We start from the raw sequence: 12,604 nt of genomic DNA on the forward strand, positions 1-12,604 counted from the left end.
GTCATCAGTGCCACATCGGTGTCACGTGTCATTGTCCTGGTGCTCCAGGGCCTTCAAAAGTGTAATAGTTAGTCAACAAGTTAGATGTGTAATGCTATGTTATGCTCCTAGAACATGTGATGGCGCTCCCTGCATGTTGGGTCTCTCTAAGTGGCCAGGCTGTGAAAAAGTCCCACACATGTGGTATTGTAATTCTCAGGAGGTGTAGCATAATGTATTTTGGGGAATTATTTGTGGTATACACATGCCATGTGAGAGAAATAACCTATTACAATGACAATTTTGTGGGGAAAAAAATAAAAAACAAAAAAAATCTTCATTTTGCAAAAAATTGTGGGAAAAAATGACAACATCAAAAACCTCACTATGCATCTTACTAAATACCTTGGAATGTCTACTTTCCAAAAAGGGGTCATTTGGGGGGTATTTGTACTTTACTGGCTTGTTCGGGTCACAAGAAATGAGATAGGCCACCAGTACATCAGATGTGATCAATTTTGTGCGATTCGCACCACAGATTGTAGACTCTCTAACTTTCACAAAGACCAAATAATATCCACTAATTTGTGTTATTTTTACTAAAGATATGTAGCAGTATAAATTATGGACAAACTTTATGAAGAAAAATTCATAATTTGCATAATTTTATCTTTTTATATTTTTTTTCAAAATTTTCGGTCTTTTTTCATTTATAGCGCAAAAAATAAAAAACCTAGAGGTGATCAAATACCACCAAAAGAAAGCTCTATTTGTGGGGAAAAAAAGGACAAAAAAATCATTTGGGTACAGTGTTGCATGACTGAGTAATTGTTATTCAAACTGTGAGAGCACCAAAAGCTGAAAATTGGTCTGGGCAGGAGGGGTGTTTAAGTGCCCAGTGGTCAAGTGGTTAAAAAAGAAAAACTGAAATATCACATGGTCCTAAGTATTCAGACCCTTTGCTGTGACACTCATATATGTCCTCTTGTCTCCCTCCCACGTGGAAGTCCTGTGTCTTCATCCAACCCAATCCAATTCTGTCTCTGTCCCACCCAGGAGGATAACCAGTTTCTCTATCCCACCTAAGAGAACATCCTCTATCTCCCTCCCACCCAGGAGGACATATTCTGACTTCATCTGACGACTTCTGACTTCATCCGACCCAGGAGGACCTTCAGTGTCTCTCTTCCACCCAGGACTATGTCCCTCTGTCTCTGTGCCACCCAGAAGGGACTCCTGTGTTTCCATTCTACACAGGACTGCCTTACCTCCATCCCACCAGCCTGGAGAAAGTCCTCTGTCTACATCCCTCCCATGCTTGTGATTTTTATAAAATTCAGCTTATTCAAATTAAATTACCACATTGATTTAAAGTAAAAAAAAAAAAAAGAACCACCCCCCTCCCCCCGCTAGCGGCCGAGAAAGGGTTAAAACCACCCGCAATATGCCGCAATAGCAGCGTTTTGCCACTGAAAATGCTGTGCTGCCCAATTGATTTCAATGGGGAGCAGCGGTGGAGGAGCGGTAAACACACCGCTCCAAAGAAGCTGCTGGCAGGAGCTTTCCTGACGTCCTGCCAGCGCAATGCTCCAGTGTGAAAGCCCTCTGGCTTTTACACTGGAATGAATGGAGCAGCAGTTTGAGGGCGGATTGTAGGTGGTATTTCTAACGCTATAGCACCTGCAAAATGCCCTCAGTGTGAAAGGGGTCTTAAAATAATCACATTTTGTTGCTTAGCAGCCTGAAAGGAAGACAGACGCAGTTTTTGTTTTATCCAGCTGTATTTACTCAGTGCAACTTATAACATCCATGTGAAAGATAGAACACCAACATGTCAGGGGAAAAAAAAATGAATATAATTCAAAAACAGAATTACTGAGTTGAAAAGGATCACTCCCCCTTCCTCCTCCTAAAAATGACTTGTAAACTCATTCAGGTGTAGCTAATCACCTTCTCAATAGCACATAAAGCCATTTGACTGTCAACTGTGATCATTTTGATTAGCTCAGCATAAAAAAGAGCTTTCCTGGAGCATTTCAGTCCCTGAGTGCAACTGAAGCAAACAATCAACTATAGGTGGCAAGGCCCTGTCAAACCATCTCTGGGATAAAGTTGTGGAGGCATGTTTCTTTTCTTACTTGTCTACCAATAAATTGATTTTAAATATGCATTCTCCAATATTGCCTTTAAAATCCAACCAATTCTTCTCCGTACAAATTCTACAATTTATATGAATGTTGCACTGGAGTGACCTTATTGCTATTTGACACTAATAAGTAGTTGGGATTACTGCCTAATCTGTGCCTCAACTCCGCTCTTCATGCCTGAATCGCACTGAATACCTCCTGCATCGTGCCGCTATTTGATCCATGGCTCGGCTTACCTCCCGCTGTCATCTGTGCTGAGCGGCCCCGCTCTGCCGCTTCTTCTTTTGAGTTACCTGCCTGCCCCTGTCTCCGAGTGGAGGGCGGACCGTGAGTGGCGCACGCGGAGTCTTTGTGCAGTGTCCAGGAGGAGAGGACACCTGGAGGATCTTGAATCTGGATGTCCCGGACTGGAGCGGTGAGTGTGCTGGAGGTAACTTGCTGAGGCACCGCTGCTGTGTATGGGACACTCTGGCTGAGTAGCGTTGATGGCTCCAGATGTGATTCTGAGAAGGAGGAGGAGGATTTGTGGAAAGACCTAAGTGTTTAAGAGGACTTCTTATGAAGTGACACCCCCCCCCCCCCCCCCTTCACATTGTCTACTAGGTTTTACATGCAAAGAATCTATTTATTTATTTATTTTTCTCTCCCTTTCTCCCCCCTGCGCTTCCAGTTGGGAGGTTATATTGTTGTTTCCCTAGTTGTAATAAGCGCAGTGTAGTATACACCAGATTCGTTGGGGCTGCGTATAAAGGAGGTTAAGCCTTTTGCTTGGCGTTTTATTGAGACTGTTCTGTGGGTACGCGTGAGGGTCCCTTTCTTGATAGTTTTAGACACCTGCATTGCAAAGAAAGGAAAAAGAGAAAACTTTTTTTTGTTCTTTATTATTATTTTTTTTTGTGGTTTGAGTTTTTTTTTTTTCCTTTTTTCTCTTTATTTATTTTTTTTTTCCTCCCCTTTCCTCTCTCCCCCTACTGATACTGTGTAAACAGCTAAAGGGAGGGAAGGGGAAGAGGGGGAAAGAGGGAAGGGAAGGGGTGGTCCATTGGCGACTTAAAGGGAGAGATTTAACCTGTTATCTAAGCTGGCTATGTCCAGGAAAAGACCTCCCGAAGAGCAACCACCACTAGAAGGGTCTCAAGTCACCCGCTCTGCTAAGGATAAATCCAATCAAATGGCTCTAGCTGCGGCCACAAAACTGGAGCGATACGCTCACCCGGGGTCTGTGTCACCTGTTAAATTGGGTGTCCAGCAATCAACTTTACAGAATAAAGACTCTAAAAATTCTTCTGCAGATAGAAAGAGCCAAGGGCATTCCTCTTCTAACCCCCCTACCCCATTGGTTGCTAAACTTGGTGGTAGTAAGGGATCGGGGGGAGGTAAAACTGCAATGGCCATAATAAATTTGGAAGCAACTACTACGTCAGCAAGTACCTATACATCTACACCTGCTATGTTGGAGGGAGAGCCTACATTAAGAGATATATTGAATGCGATTAAGGAATGTAAAGACTCGATATCTAGCTTTAATAGCCAGTTAAGATCTATTAAGGAAGAACTATTATCTATGAGACAAGAATTGAACAGGACTTTATTAAGGACCTCCGATCTTGAGGAACGCGTAGGTGTGATTGAGGATGAGTTGAGTCCTGGGAAACACGAAATTGAATCGCTTAAAAATATAATCAACACGCAAGTTGCTAAACTGGACGAGGTGGAGAATAGGAACTGTAGAAATAACATTAGGGTGATAGGCCTCCCTCAGCATAGTGAGGGTACCAATTTGTCAGGTTTTCTGGAGGGATGGTTTCGAGAGCTTTTTGAAGATACTGTACTTAGCCCCTTATTTGCAATAGAACGTGCACATCGAACCCCTGCAAAAGTTTGCCACGTGGGGGACCATCCCAGGCCTATACTGATTAGAATTATTAATTATTGCGATAAAGTGGCTTTATTGCGAGAGACTAAGGAGATAGGCGATATTAGGTTTAAGGCATTTAAGGCGTTTAACGCAGAGCTGAATTTATTTCAGTTAAGCGTAGCTTGATAAAGTATAAGATAGGGTATGCCCTCCTCTATCCAGCTCGCCTGAGGGTGATAGCACTTGGTAGGACTTTTTTTTTTTAATACACCAAAGGGAGGCAGCCCAATGGCTAGAAGAAAACCAAAAAGAGTTATAAATCTATATAATCGGGTTGTTTTGCTGATTTAAATATGTGAGTGTGTATAAATTGCTGTGTGTAGGGTGGGGTTGGGGTAGGATATATAATATATTTACACGATTATTTCACGTATAAAAGGAGTGGGGGGGTGGAACAGCAAAGGATGGAGTGTAAAAGAATGCACGAGAGTGTGTGTGTGTTGGGGTGCAGTTGCGCTCCTCGTTTTGGGTTTGGTTTGTGCTTGGAGCACTAAGAATGAAAAGGATAAGTAAGTGGTGGGAGGGTTGCAAGAAGGTCACGAGTGTACCCCTAGGGGGAAGCCCTGTTGGGCAAATTGGGAGGAATAGGGGGGGGATTGTAGCTTTAGGAGTTAAGAAGGTTAGGGTGGGAAGGGATGAAAACGATGAAGTAACACAAGTATACACAAGAATAAGGATTCACTTTTTAGGAGGAGACAGGAGGAGATACCATATATGTGGTGGTAAGAATTTAAGTCACGGATGTGGGAATTGCACGTTTGTAAATTTAAGGAAAAGGGAGATTTTTTTTTTGCCTTTCTTTTTTCCTTTTTATTTTTCTCTTCTTAATTTGCCCGACTTATAGGTTGCTAAGAGGAGATGCAGGCCAAAAAAATGAGTGTAATATCATGGAATGTGCGGGGTTTGGGAGATCCGACCAAGAGAGCTGTGGTATTATCAGCATTAGACGGCAAAGGGCCCGGATTGCTATGTCTGCAAGAGACAGATCTGACCGGCGAGATGGTCCCACTCCTCCATGGCCAGAAATTCCAAACTCAATTTCATTCTGTATTCTCATCATATTCAAGAGGGGTGAGCATTTTGATTGATAGGGAGGTCTTATTTTCCTGTTATAATAGCTGCATAGACACAAAGGGTCGTTATATCTTTCTACATTGCTTAATCAAAAATAATCCATATGCGATAGCAAATATATATGTTCCACCTCCATTTAAGCTGGAGATCCTACATAAGTTAATATAATTTATAATAGATAAACATGATATCCCAGTCATAGCAGTAGGGGATTTTAATGAATTTTGAAACAAATCCTTAGACAGATTCCCAACAGCAAACACCTCAGCAGCTGGGGACAAGACGAGGCTATCTCGCTTCCTACATGAAGTGGGCCTATGCGACTCGTGGCGTACTCAGTACCCGCTGGAAAGACAGTACTCCTGCCTCTCAACTTCTTTTTCTACTCTACCTAGACTGGATATGGCCCTGGTTAATAGTCAAGCCTTGGCTTTGGTTGATATTGTAGAATATGGACCGAGGGGGGTATCAGACCACTCCCCTCTAATGCTGACTCTTATCGTAAGGAAAAAGCAGCAGCTTGGGAAATGAAAAATTGATCCCTCATGGCTAGAGATGTTAAATGATCCTGAGCGATTAATATTTGAACTGAAAGAGTTTATTCACATCAATGCTGGCACGGCATCGGTGGGAGTGGTCTGGGACTCTTTAAAAGCTTTTTTAAGAGGGCTCTTTATTCAGCAAATCACTAGAAATATAGCTGGGACGAAGAATTGGGAGGAGGAAGCTAGGAGGACAGTGTTGGCTGCAGAACAGCAGTACATTATTAATCCAATTCCATCCACACAGAAGGTATGGTTAGAAAAGCAGCAAGAGTATAAGATGACTATAAGGAGAAAGCCAAGGCATTTGATAGCCTTGAGTGGGAGTACTTGTTTGCGGTTCTCGCAAGATTTGGGTTTGGACCAAAGTTTATCAACTGGATAAAATAGCTTTATACTAACCCAAGAGTGAAAATAAAAATCAATGAGTACTCCAACGTGTTCCATTTGGAACGAGGTACAAGACAGGGATGCCCCCTCTCCCCCCTGCTCTTTGTCCTAGCGATAGAACCATTGGCCATCTCTATTAGGGCTAACCCCGATATACAGGGATTTAGGAGGGGTCAGGAGGAGGAAAAGATTGCATTGTTTACTGATGACATTTTGCTTTTCTTAGGAGATGTCCAAACCTCGCTAAAAGCGGTGATGGGAATGATTCGAGAAATTGGCCAGATGTCTGGATTGACTATCAATTGGGATCAATCTGCAATACTTCCGTTAGATACCAGGACTACCCATATATCGCAGGATATCTCTAATTTAAAGGTGGTGGAGAAATTTAAGTACTTGGGGGTTTGGATTGCAAGAGACGTAAATCTATACTTGGAAGATAACTTAGCTCCTATCCTGCTGAAGCTAAAACATAAGGTGGATATTTGGAGCCGCCTCCCCCTGTCGATGGCGGGATGCTGCAACTTGGTTAAGATGGTATGGCTGCCCCAAATTTTATATTTTCTCCACAACTCATCGATATGGATAGGTTTGAGGTGCTTTAGTAGAATAGAATCTCTGTTTAGAGTTTTAATATGGAGAAAGGGGCCGCTTAGGATTAGCTTGCGGATGCTGCAGTTGCCGCTGGAGGAAGGGGGGATGGCGGGTCCATATCCCAGACTTTACTACTTGGCGGCTCAACTGCAGCATTTAGCAGGGGGAGGAGTATTAAACGAGGGTATGCCTCGTCACAGTTTGATGATGTTAGGATGCCCACACAATACACTTATTGAGCCCCTTGAAGCAAACTTGTTCGCCATACGCTGTCCAACGATAAATCAGATTGTTAAACTTTGGAAAACAGCTAAGGCCATATTAGGATACCAGGGGTTATCTGTATTGGCCCCCTTATGGGACAATAGAAATCTAGTTGAGTTAGCCAAAGTTTAAAGATGTAGGGAATGGGTGAACCAAGGGATAAACCAACTAACTCAAATATTTCAAGGTACAGACATTAAATCATTCGTTAATTTAAAACTGGAATTTTCATTGTCGAATCGTTCGTTCTACAAATATCTCCAGGTTAAACATGCAATCCAGACACAATTTGGGTCTCAAAAGCTGCAGTGGACCCAGATCCCTGTTCTCTCACAAATTATGTCCCTTGGCTCGCTCAAGGGATTGATCTCTCATTTGTATGCCAGATTCGGGGATAAAATGCTAGATCGAGAAGGCCTGTCTAAAAATGGAAAAAAATGGGAGAGCGACGTGGGCCCACTGTCTAACTCCGACTGGGATCGGATAATTGAACAGGGAACTAGTGTTTCAATTTCCCCTTCGCAGAAAGCTTCCCATCTTTTCTTTTTCTATCGGGTATATCATACCCCTAAGAAAATGTTTAAACTGGGCTGGAGAGATAATGACCAGTGTCCTAGATGTGGTTTAGCTGGAAACTTTATCCATATGCTTTGGAAGTGTCCAAAACTATTTAGATACTGGACGCAGGTTATAGATCAGATTAACAGAATCTTTAACTTAACATTCGAAGCAACGGTTAAGACTTGCCTCTTGACTGTACCCGAGGGATGCATAATTCCTAAACACACTATTGAACCAGTTATAAGATGTCTCTTTCAAGCAAGAAAGCTAATTGCCCAACAATGGCAGTCACACTCAGGCCCACTAGTGGAAACTTGGCTAGCAAGTATAAAAACAACAATTTGCAATGAGAGGGTCTTTTTTATGAAACAGGGCAACAACAAGAAGTTTATGAGGATATGGGGATCTTGCTTGTGGATGTTGGGGATTCCCCCATAAGCAGGAGGGCTGGACTAGTTTCTTTTACAGATAATAGATTCTCCCCCTTTGTGTCTTTTTTCTTTCTTGTTTTTGTTCTGTGATGGTCTGGTTTTCCTTTCTCCTATGATTCTTTTTCCCGGGTCCTCCCCACGATCCTCCTGATAACCAGCGAATAAGATTGGTAGAGAGCTGGGGAGGGGCGAGAGGAAAAGTAGGTTTGAACTAGCTGTATGATACGATGCTATAGGGATGGTGGGGGGGTTAGGTAAGGAGAAAGGGGAGGAAAATAATAATATAGGTATTAGGTGTCAGGGCACTAGGAATAGCTAATGCGATTATCTTGGGAACGCTAAAGGGTGTTGAGGTTTCCATCTGTTATTTACTTCCCTTTGTAAATTGTACAAATCTTTTATGTGACCATAAGACATTTTTGTATAAATTAATAAAAATTACGGAATCAAAAATGCCACGATGATGTGGAATCGAGAAGAGACACAAATGAGCTGCAAGGTGAATTAAGTCCCTTGTACAAGGTCGCTGATGTGGCAAAAGAAAAAAAAAAAGTTTTTTTAAATAAATAAAAACTAAGGGAAGCCAGCTGGATTCCCCCTTGCACATTGTGAATGGTCCCGTAGCCTTCTGGGATTTATGCCATGTCTCAGAAGGCTGCAGGGCAAAGGGAGAGTGGTGAACTTCCGCTTGGATCTCCTAAGCCAAGTGTCAAACATAAGGCCAGCGAACCAAATCCAGCCTGCCAGGCCATTTCATGTAGCCCTCACACCCAGAGCTTTTTTCAGCCAGAACTACGTTCCGCCACTTCTGGCTCTCGCAATCCACTCGCCACCATCACTCGTAAGCACAGACATCTTGTGTCTTTACAAGGACAGCTCAGCGATTCCGGTAGAATCCTGTCTGTCTGCCTGCCGTACACCAGGGACAAGGGAAATAGATGCAACGTGGGATGGGGCATCAGATGGTAAGCTGAACTGTGATGCCCATCTGTGCCCGGGTGCACTGATGGCGATCAAAGATCTCCCTGCAAGTGAGAGAGGCAGAGCTGCCTACACTGGCAGGAAGTACTAAAGCTGGGCAGATGAGATGCAAGGAAGGTTTTTTATTTGGGGGGGGGGGGTTTGGGAGAAGATGTGCAGAGGTGGGGAATGGGGGACAGTGGTGCTTAAAGCGGAGGTCCACCCTAAAGTGGACCTTCCGCTCATCGGAACCCTCCCCCCCTCCGGCGCCACAATTGGCACCTTTCAGGGGGGAGGGGGGTGCAGATACCTGTACAGTACAGGTATCTGCACCCCACTTCCGGGATAGCTCTCTGCGGAAAGGGACGTAGATTACGCCCCTTTCCGCAAGTGCCCCGCTGCCTGCTGGGAAACACACAAATCCCAGAGGCAGCGGGGACCGTCCTTATTGCACAGCGCGACTCGCGCATGCGCAGTAGGGAACCGGGAAATGAAGCCGAAAGGCTCCATTTCCTGATTCCCATACCCAAGATGGCGGCGGCAGCACTCGAGAGACGATCTAGAGATCGGCTTCGGGTGCTGACATCGCGGGCGCGCTGGACAGGTAAGTGTCACTATTTTAAAAGTCAGCAGCTGCAGTATTTGTAGCTGCTGGCTTTAAAAAAAAAAAAAAAAAAACGCGGAGTCCCGGTGGACTCCCGCTTTAGGTCAGAACAGTCAGAGGGTGGAAGTGAGGTGTGAACTCTAAACCCTGTACTCTGTATGTAGCATACTCCTCAACCCTACACTCTCTACACAGGACATCCCCGCACTCTGAACATAAAACACCGCTGGTATTTGACATTTCAAGAGTTAGTGCAACTTGACCACACCCACCGTTCGATGCAGTTCGGCGGCAGGGGGCAGGGGGGGTGTTTGGGCTGCTGCCCATATTCTTTAAAGGAAAGTCGTGGTTAAATTTATCATTACAAGAGATACAACTAACTGGCCCTTTGAGAACAACCATCCTGCTGATGCGGTCTGCAGTAAAATCAACTGACACGTCTGGCCTAGGCAAAGCAAGTGGAAATGGGAGCAGGTACCTATCAAAACCAGGTACCCACTCCCCCACAAAACAAACAAAAATAAATGTTTTTCAATTTTTTTTTTTTTACAAATATGTGAAATGTGTGGCGTGCATTTATATTCAGTCAGTACTTTGTAGAACCGCCTTTCGCTGTAATTACAGCTGTAAGTCTTTTTGGGGATGTCTCTACCAGCTTTGCACATCTAGAGAGGGACGCTTTTGCCCGTTTTTCTTTGCAAAAAAAAAAAAGCTTAAGCTCTGTCAGATTGGATGGAGTGTCTGAACAGCAATTTTCAAGTCTTGCCACAGATTCTCAATTGGATTTAGGTCTGGACTTTGACTAACACATGAATATGCTTTGATGTAAACCATTCCATTGCAGCTCTGGCTGTATATTTAAGGCCGTTGAAATTGAGGGCAGAGGTTCACCTTCCAGCAGCACAAGTCTTTTGCAGACTCTTAACAGGTTTTCTTCTAAGATTGCCCTCTATTTGGCTCCATTCATCTTCCCATCAACTCTGACCAGCTTCCTTGTCTCTGCTAAAGAAAAGCATCCCCACAACATAATGCTGACACCACCATGTTTCACAGTGGGAATGGTAGGTTCAGGGTAAAATGATGTAAAGTGTTAGCTTTCCGCCACACATAGCGTTTTGCTTTTAAGCCAACAAAGTTCAATTTTGCTCCCATCTGACCAAAACACGTTCTTCCACATTTGCTGTGTCCCCCCACATGGCTTCTCATAAACTGCAAATTGAACTTCTCATGGCTTTCTTCTTGCCACTCTTCCATAAAGGCCAGATGATAGAGCTAGAGAAATGGTAGAGCTGGATAGAATAAAGCTAGAGATAGATAATAATAGAGATACAGAGAGCGATGATAGAGCCAGAGAGCATAAAGCTAGAGAGATAACCATTAGAAATGATAGAGCCAGAGAGATAATCAATAATAGAAATGATAAAGCCAGAGGGGATAAAGCTAGAGGAAGACATAATAGATCATGATGATAGAGCTACAGAGAGATGATAGAGCCGAGGATAAAGCTAGAGAGAGATAAAAATAATAATAAAAATGATAGAGCCAGAGAGATGATAATAGATAACCCAGAGAGATGATAATAGATAACCCAGAGAGATGATAAATAATAGATGAGCCAGAGAGAAATAGCGAGAGAGATGATACAGCTAGAGATGATAGAGCCATAGAGATGATAAAGATAGAAGTAGAGATAGAATATTATATTGATATATATAAAATCTATACATCTAATGTGAAATGAAATTATCTTGAGGAAATAACATGGTGTGGGTGGATTTCTGCCAGTCACAGTCTTCCAGTCTGTGTCTTATAACAGGGAAGTGAAGCCACCATTAATCTACATGCAATATCCCACCCCCATTGTGTTTAGCAGGTGAGTGGGCCCTCATTTAGCACTGTGTATACACCCAAATGTAGTCACATGGGCTGCTCAGATTCGAGAGGAAATGCTCAGCATAGAAACTCAAAGAAAACTGAAAATGTGCAGAGCTGCCACCACAGCTGCTAAATCCCTAGCTGAATTGGGAACTTGGACAGAAGGTGGAGGTAGAGAGCAGTAGGAAAAGAATCTCATAGTGACCGAGTATAAACAGCATGTGATATACCATTTGATTTGATTTTTTTTATGATGTGGGGTTTTAGTGACACTTTGGGGCTCCGTTTACACCGACATGGGATCCGACTTGAGACCCCAAGTTACATGACATGTCAAACTGTGCTGCCATATGAGAGCCATCTTAATGCTACACAAGCTTATATCACTATAGGAAAGGTTCCTGGACTACTTGGTCTGACTCGGGTGCAATTTCAGCCTTTGTACAAGCTCCTAAAGAGCACCCGAGTCAGATGGAAATTGCAGGGTAAAGTCATACAAGTTTGTTGTCACAGAAGTGTAAACCAAGCCTTACTCCCACACAGGCACAGAAGTTCCATCACCCCGACACAGTGCCAGAATGTATACGGAGCTGCATATGCACAGCTCAGTGTACATCCTTCATAAAGACTGCAAACAAGCAGGTAGGTTATTTTATTGCCAATTATCAATGTCTCTTCTGCAATAAACAGTAGGGCTGAAACAACTAAACGATTAAAATCTAAAACTAATAGGAGTATAAAATTAATCGATTAACGACCAGTAAAAACCTATTCCATAATGGGGTAAAAAAAAAAGTAAAAAAAAAAAAAAGCCCTTTATAGTACAAGAGCAAGTCTCTACTGTAAATATATTATTTGTTTGTATACTTGATGTTTTTTTGCTATACATTGCTCCGTATGAATATTTTATATATTACATTCCCCCCCCCCCCTCCTTTCTAGGAGGAATTACCTTCAATGCCATTAACACTCCAGCAGTCTATTTTGAGTCACCCTCCATCCAATTTTAAGTGAGTATTATCAAACTTGATATAAAATGAATTTGTTTGTTTTTTCTCCTGGCTGTTTGTAACTGCAGCAGGATCTCTATAATATAGTGGCTTTGATTTATTTTTATTTTATATACTTAAAATTCTAGTCTGATTTTTTTCTAGCCTCTGCTCGTACCTAGGCGTTTCTTCCCTCCGGGACCCGTGTTGATCTGAGGGTTGGTGGTTGGGCGCCATTGGGTGATTTTGCTTACGGGGTAAGCGCCCTTTGTGCGA

Source organism: Lithobates pipiens, unplaced genomic scaffold (assembly GCF_037356315.1).
Source record: "Lithobates pipiens isolate NorthernLeopardFrog02 unplaced genomic scaffold, aLitPip1_a1.2 Scaffold_22, whole genome shotgun sequence".
NCBI classification, from domain to species: Eukaryota; Metazoa; Chordata; class Amphibia; order Anura; family Ranidae; genus Lithobates; species Lithobates pipiens.